General features: G+C 35.2%; 2 long non-coding RNA genes across 2 annotated transcripts; both read left to right on the forward strand.

Annotated features, from left to right (window-relative positions):
• Positions 1-342: 342 nt before the first annotated feature.
• LOC109588061 (uncharacterized) lies at positions 343-975 on the forward strand. Its single transcript, XR_002187943.1, has 4 exons — positions 343-370; positions 447-527; positions 625-681; positions 950-975. It is a non-coding gene; the product is annotated as an uncharacterized LOC109588061 (long non-coding RNA).
• Positions 976-4,298: 3,323 nt separating this feature from the next.
• On the forward strand, positions 4,299-4,581 carry LOC109588060 (uncharacterized). The gene is made up of 2 exons (XR_002187942.1): positions 4,299-4,383; positions 4,523-4,581. It is a non-coding gene; the product is annotated as an uncharacterized LOC109588060 (long non-coding RNA).
• The last annotated feature ends 3,735 nt before the right edge of the window (positions 4,582-8,316 follow it).

The following is an 8,316-nucleotide window of genomic DNA, read 5'->3' on the forward strand; positions in this document are numbered from 1 at the left end:
ACAGGGTGTTTGGCTCAATTTTTGAGCAATTTGACAATCCATTAACAAGAACCTGTATCAGCACTATGCCAAATCTGTTAAGGAACCCTGACTCGAAGCATTATTGGCAATGTTATATTAGTTTATAATAAACAATTCTTCTCTTTCCCAATGCATGTATGTATTGTTAATAGGCATTGCATATTTCTGTCTTCTCATGTTTGTGTTCCTTGACACGTGTCCTTGTGAATTTTTGTCTCTTTTCTCTCCAAAGTCTTTCTCTCCTCTTCATACACACGTACGCATATGTATATATTTTGCTTTTTCTTGTTCCTTTGCTAGGTCTCTCACATGTCTATTCTCTTCTTGTGTTAACACAGTTTTAGTATCAGTAAGCAACAGTAAAATACCATACACATACATTAATGTATACAAACGTTGTTATTATTATTATTAATATTTTATAGTACATTGGTATATTACAGACATTGTCACTTGCTGCAATGTGGGAACAGGAATGCAAATAAAATGCTAAAGAAATTGTAACAGTAAGACACAATGCAAACTATAGTGCTCTTGTGTACAGTGCATGTACTGAGAGTGAGTATAGTGTTTTATTGAATCTATGTACATTTGATTATTTAGGATATGTCCAACAAAGTAACATTAATGCTGTGTTGCATTGGCTGAAGCATAATGATGGTAAGTGATATGTAATGTACATGTATTTAAGTCAATGGATTCCTGGGTAATTGTAATGATAATTGTCACATGACACTGATTCAATTAATTGAGTCAAGCACAGGTACATATACATATGCATGAATGCCATTGCCACTATGTCTCAAATAAACAAATTATCACAGCCATTACCTTTACTGAAAATCATTACTTTTCTAATAAATTTGAATTACCATTACAATTTATTGCTATGCACTTCTCTTTCTGTCTACCCTTTTTCTTTCATTAGTGCCTCAATCTTGCAATGTACCTCCATGTTATAAACACACCTATTACAGACATAAGTAGTTATCTTGATGCTTTCATCATAAAGATCGTCCAGCATAAGTTCAGGGAAGTCGTCAGGGACCAAGTCATTCGCCAAGTCCTTACTTGAAGCCGCCATTTTATGTGGTCACGTGACTGGTGGTTAATTTTTAATAACTGTATAACTATTAATAATAAATATTAAATTCAATTTTTTAAACTCCATTTTGTGGTGTAAAAGAGTTAACAGAAGTAAAATAAAGAACATGGGAATGACCTGAAAAACTGTACGCGTACATAATGGCAGTTAAACACTCCTAAAAATAATATCTACTTTTGATATCACATAAGCAACTAATTGTGCACTGCATGCTGATTTATGCATGTATCACCTCTCTTGTTTATCAAATTCAGAAGCTAAAAGCTATACAATTGTGCTCATGCACTAACACCATTGCTTCAATGACAGGTACATATACACAATTACAACAATTGTAACACAAGTGCAATTACAATTATGCACTTTAATTGTAATTGACCTAGTAATTGCAATTATAACTGTAATTGAGATTCTCTTCATACCAAGGATTTTAATGACATTGTCTCTCAGAGCTATTGTTGCTGTGACGTTAAGCCATGACTATGATATGCTGTGGAAGACTTCATAGTTTTCCTAGCTTAGAAAACTCAATTATCACCTCTATTATTAAAAATTATTATTATGCATGAAATTATACTTACTTTCCAATTCTTAGTTATGTGTGCCTCATCCACCACAAAAGCAATTACTTTCTCTTGGTAGACATTACCTCTCAGTATTTCTTTCCATCCTCTTCCTCTATTCAGACACTCATGACTTAGAAAAATGAGCTAAAATTCCCCTCTAATGATACTATCCATGGAGATATTTCCAAAAGCAGCAATGATTCCAATATCTCTAAAATATGAGGTCCGGGCTTTCACAAGAGCCTTCAGTATACTGACTATTATAGCAATAGCATGACCTGCACGTATCCCGGGTCTCAGAATCAATATCTTTAGGCGATAAACCATAACTGATACTTTTATCAAGCCAGTTGACAAAGCAAGAAATGTATCTTTTCTAGACATAGATTGTGTCATAGCTTCCAAATGCTTATCTTTTAATAGGTATCGCAAAGTAGCTGCCACACTAAACACTGCAGCCTCTGCTGATTTGGCTTCCATTACCGCTTGGCTTTCAATGTTGATTGACAAAATGATATAACAAATGTTGCAAACATGAGTTGATATTAGGCATGACACCAGACTCTTATTTGGCAAAATACAGTCCGGCTATGTGAGACTAGATGCGCAATATACTAGTACTTTGATACATCAAATATCTTTATCAGTAGAACTAAACAATTTAGAATCAGACATCAATTCTCATGTACATCAAAGAACATTATACATTTTATTATTAGCGTTTAAGAAACTCATTAAAACCAGTAAACAAAAATGGATTAATTGTATACTCAACACAGTAGATTACATTGATATGTGTCTTGGGCACATGTCGTAGCAAACTTAGCAGACAAATTGAAAAAGTCAACATACTTTGACAATTTGGGCATCATTTATTACCATAAAAATTTTATGCAGTTTTCTTCAACTAGAATATCACCATGTCATTTCTCAAATTTATGGACTACCATAAATACACAAGCCACTAAGTAAGAATGGTATTCCACCCATTCGACCAATTCTCTCATTATTTTTTAGTGCTACATGAAAAGTACAATTTATTGCTCATGAACTTCAGCCGTTACACAAAATAAATATCTCAGAAATTCTACTTATTGAACACTGAAATTAGAAGGCATGACTTTACAGAGCTGGTCACACTAGTTGCTTAGATGTAGTCAATCTATACCCTTCAATTTCACAGTGGGAATAACTGGATAAAATCCACAAAGAAATGTTTACATTCAGAGACTTAATTATACTGAAAAATCGCTAATAGCTAACATAATAGTTATTTTTTGAATTTACAAATTTCTGTTTCCTCCAAACCCAAATTACAGCAATGGGGGCTGCATTTTCTCCATCGGTGGGAAACATTTGCATTTGGGTGCTTCTGAAAACAGTTCTGTAACAGTAAAAGACCATTGTATCTAAAACGCTACATACATGACATAGTAATGATGTTGCTAAGAAATGTGAACCTAGATTAGTGTATAGAAACGTTTAACCATGATCTAAATATCAAAATGAAGCCAGATACTCAAATGATTGATTTAAATTCCTAGATCTGACAATAAATCTTGACAAGGAAAGCAACAGTACAATATTTTCAACCTACCAAAAAAGAACAGTGTTTTCCAATACGTCCATTTTGACTTAAGTCATTTAATAACAGTCTTTAAAGGGTTTAAATTTGTCAAAACATGATAGTACCAATTCATCAGAGAGACAATATAGACATAAGCTTATAGAACGCTTGAAAAAAAGGAAATGTCCTGCTATTTTCATGAAGAGGCCACTACAAAACTAGTGGGAAGTACTTAAATGCTACTCAAGGACAACACTAGTCAACCTTCCACAATCAAAGCCGATCTTTAAATGCATTTGTCCAAATCATCACAGCCTCAAAACAAAATTAATGTGATATTAAGAAGCACCAACTAGGTCAATAACATGAAGGGTTGCACCATAAAAGACAGTCTAGTAAAAACTGAAAATATAGACAGAAATCACCAACATTTCCATTCAGTGCAAATAAGTAACAACTCATCGTGGAAAATTCATTTGAAGCTACAGAACACATTGCAGCCTTCCTCATGTACAGAGTTAAATTGCACTACCTGTCAGCATTTTTAAGAATGAAAGTTTTTCACCAGGAAAGCCACAAGGGAACAATTGAGAATGAGACAGTCAGTTACATGTGTATATCAAGTAGTATTATGACATTTCATTTCAAGGTCTTAATGCAAAAAACAGTATATGTGACCCGATATGAGAAAACCAAGCTATCTGCAGGAATTATCATTATGAGCTATTGGGCTCATAATCACAAAAAATCTGTACCTGTGTGAAATTCATTTTATCACATAAACATGTTATATAAACAAAATCCTTTTATTTGATACCAAAATCAGGGGTAGCGAAGCCTTCTTTGCCGAGTTATAAGCCCTTCGACATTTTTACCTTGATTGTGCACGGAGAATGTTACACAGAGCGACCACGGAATAAAAACGGAGGGCTTTAATGCGTCATTAGGTAACTATGGAGTCTCTATAGCAATTATTTAAAGTATTACAAAGAGAAAAAAGACTACTTTTAAAACTATAGCTACAGAGAGAGACATTGCTTGCTTGTTAAATGAAGAAATAGGTCCTCGAGACAGTGACTACATTGCTTCAGTTCTTGGGGACTACTTTGGTGATGAAACTAGTGGTAAGCTTATTCATAACACTGTTTACATACTAACTGTAAATAGCGGTTAGCTATCACAACAATGACATTCCATCACCTGTATAAATGCACAATATTATTATACTAAACTTAGTTATACAGTGTATTTCTTAATTGATAGAGACAGACTATGAAGCAGTAAAAGATATGGAAGAAGAGGTAGAGGAAGGGAAAGAAGAAGAGATAGAGACAAAAGATTGAGATAAAGATATTAATCCACCACTGTTTGATCCTGAGGTGGCTGTGGAGCTACAAGTATCAGATCTTGATTTAGAATCAGCGACGCCTGATGCTCCAGCTACTTCAACTACTCACTTTTGTGATGACATGAGGAAGGAAGACCTACAGGAGGAAGATTTATCAAAGTTCTTTGAACATGGATGTGGTTGCTCAGATAATTGCTATGCACTGTTCAGTCACTCTTACATAAAAACATATAGATGTGACATACAAGCCATGGCAAAGCCTGTTCACGAAATTGCTATTGAGTCAAATGGCAGCAACATCTACCATGGGGGGATTGTCGACTGGCAACCGTAGGAGACAGAAAGAGAGAAAGAGGCAATTTTTACAATTATGCATCAAGGTCATAAGGTTTGTAACTATGAGTGACACAACACAAAATTAATTGTTTTTCAACTAGATATGTAGAGTAACATTTCTGAAGCTACATGCATGTGGCAAAAGCAGGTTTGAGGAAATCATGAAAAAGTACAGAATGAATGGATTAATACCAAGGTATGAGACTTACAAATTAAATGTTATGTCCTTAAATTTATTAGAGTTCACGGAAATGCTGGAAAGACACCAAACCATGCTTTGACTTATGATGATATTCTCTGGGTAGTTGCTTTCATCAGAAATTATGCTAAAGTCCATGGAATCAGTCTTCCTGGAAGAATACCTGGAATGATGAGTTACGAGAATAAGAAGTTCTTACCATGCAGTACATCTAAAAGGCAGGTATACTTAATCATGTGAAGGGCTTTATGTCAAAGCATGTGCTGAAACAACATTCAACATGTTGGGCGACGCTACCTGCCTTATATTGAAAAAATGAAGCCTATGTCTGACTTGTGTGCCACTTGTAAAGAAATAAGTGGACTGATTATAAGAAGTGCTAACATGCAGTCAGATGAAAGGATAACTGAGGTAAGTCAGTATTGTAATAACACAAGTATTATTTAGATTTTTCAGGCAATGCAAAAGGCACTAGATCACAGAAGTCATGTTAAAAAGGAACGGGAGTACTAAAAGGATGTATTAAAAGAGGCACAATTATTGTTAAAAAGGCTGTATACTGATGCAGCAAACAAATACAATCCCCCACTAACAAGGCCACTTGCTATGTTAAATATTGTACCACAATATAGCTTCGATTATGCTCAACAGGTAACATTTTATGATAATTATGAAAGTGTATCTAGCTTACTTAATTTTTTAAGGGTTCACTATCCTTCAAGTCCACTACAAGCAAGTCCAATTTATTGTCTTACTCCCAGGAAATGTGGCATATTTGGTGTGTGCTGTGAAGCTATCCCTCAGCAGGTTAATTTCTTGATCGATGAATCATTCGACACTGGTAAAGGGGCAAATCCTGTCATAAGCATGGCACATTTTTATTTGAAGAATCATGGCCTCAACTCAGTCAGTATCCATTTCAATGCTGACAACTGCACAGGGCAAAATAAAAATAATACAGTTATTCAAGTAAGTATATTACATGCACAATAATGAACATTTTAAATGTAATACTTTATTTATTTTAGTTCCTCTTATGGAGAGTCATGACAGGACTCAATGCGTCCATTTCAATATCCTTTCTGCCAGTTGGACACACAAAATTTTCTCCAGACTGGTGCTTAGGATTATTAAAGCAAAAATTCCGTAAAGCAGAGGTGGACTCATTGGATGACTTCATTCAAGTTGTAGAACAATCATCTGCTGTGAACAAAGCCCAACCAGTAGGAAGTAGCAATGGTGAACTCATTGTAGAAACACTTGACTGGTGTAGTTACTTTGCTACATTATTCAAGAAAATGAAAGGCATCAAAGGCTTTCAACACTTTGTTGTAAATGCGACCTCACCTGGTGTAATTGCAGCCAGACAAGCTGTAGATGGCCCAGTCACAATTCAATTTGCTTAAGGAGGACGCTCAAATAATGGAAGATGAACTACCTAATATATTACCACCAAAGGGTATGTCAACTGAACGGAAATGGTACCTTTACGAAAAGATAAGATCGTTTTGCAGATATGAATGTAAAGATGTAACCTGCCCACTTCCTGATGCACCTCAACCAACAGGATCATGTCGACAATCAACTCCTGGTGTAGATAATCCACCAGACCTTGCAATGGAGATCGAAGTACCACAATCTCCCAGGCAATCTCTAGAACCACCTGCAACACAATGAAAATGTGGTAATTGTGGTCAATTTGGTCATAATAGAAGAACTTGTCCATGTAATCAGTAAATGAATAACAGAAATGAGTTTGTGTAATGCACATACTATTGATCCCCTTTCAACAGAAGAGGAACTATTTTGTCTACAACAAACAGACTATTGATCCCCTGAAACAGGAGTGGAACTAGTTTGAATGCCAAACATTCAAACTATTGATCCCCTGAAACAGGAGTGAAACTAGTTTGAATGCTAAATATTCAAACTATTGATCCCCTAAAGGAGAGGAACTCGTTTGTAATGCTAAGGCATACAAACTATGGATTCCCTGTTTGAAAACAAAGGTGTGAAACTAGTGTGTGCGTGAGACGTCAACATAAACACTAACACTCATTTTTGTTTAAAACTTACTAACTCAAAAGCGAAGGCTGAAAGAAAGTTAGTCTCGAAGTTATCATGCAGTTGATATGTGTTTATCTTTACAGGTGAGAGGAATGATAATAAAAATGTGTGGGAGAGGAATACCGAAGTAGAAGTCATTGCGTCATACACAGCCAATCAAAGAACACCAAGTGTCAACTGTGACCTTTAGGATATAAAATAGGACACCTGAAACTGTAAGTTCAAAATCAAAAAGTAATGGCTGCCGCAATAGAGGATGTCCTCATTGAGGTCCATCTATCAGATGGTAAATTGGGAATGTGTAACCCTATAGTGATAAGTATAATGCCTTTTTTGGTAGATAAACTTGGTAAGTTGTTTGTATGTTTGTGTTGTACATTAAAAAGCAAAAAAAACTGTATTTATAGCAGAAAAAGAAGTCAGGGAGAAAGAGAAGAAAGGAGGCAGAGAGAGGACAGAGGAGAAAGGGGAAAGAAACAAAAAAGACAGAGACAAAGAGGAGAGAGGAGACAGTACAAAGGAGAATGGTAAGATTGAAAGGTGAAATTGACATTGAAAATGACATTGTTTTTAATTGAATCAAACGGCCTAAGTAAGTTTTCTTTTATGATTGCAATCTAATATATTTTGCTGTCAAGCAGATGTAAGAAGGACCATTGTATTAAAAAGTAACTTTGCATTGTATTTTGGTTAGTTTTTTTACAAACATTAGGCAAGAAGAAAGAAGGAAGGCCCATAGATAATTAAATTAATAATAGTTGAATTACTTGTACTTTAATTTCACACTAATTAACTTAAAAGACTTGGAACAGTTTCGGCCAGCTCTTAAAAGTAAACATAATGTAAGTGTAAATTAAAGGCTTTATGAGATTGTAAATTAGGACAGCTGGAACTAATAGAAGAAGGAAGGAGGGAGAGAGGAGAAATAAAGGACAGTGATGATGGGGAAGAAACAGGGGCAAGAAGCGAAACAGAGGGGACAAAAGAGACGGAGACTGGAGAAGACACAGGCACGGGAGGGGAGACAGAGAGAGAGAAGGGAAAGAAATTCAAAGTAACAATGGAGCATTAATGTAAAACATAATAACTTAATCTCTTTTTGTTAGA

This window comes from Amphimedon queenslandica, unplaced genomic scaffold (genome assembly GCF_000090795.2).
Source record: "Amphimedon queenslandica unplaced genomic scaffold, v1.1 AMPQUscaffold_12309, whole genome shotgun sequence".
Classification (NCBI taxonomy): Eukaryota; Metazoa; Porifera; class Demospongiae; order Haplosclerida; family Niphatidae; genus Amphimedon; species Amphimedon queenslandica.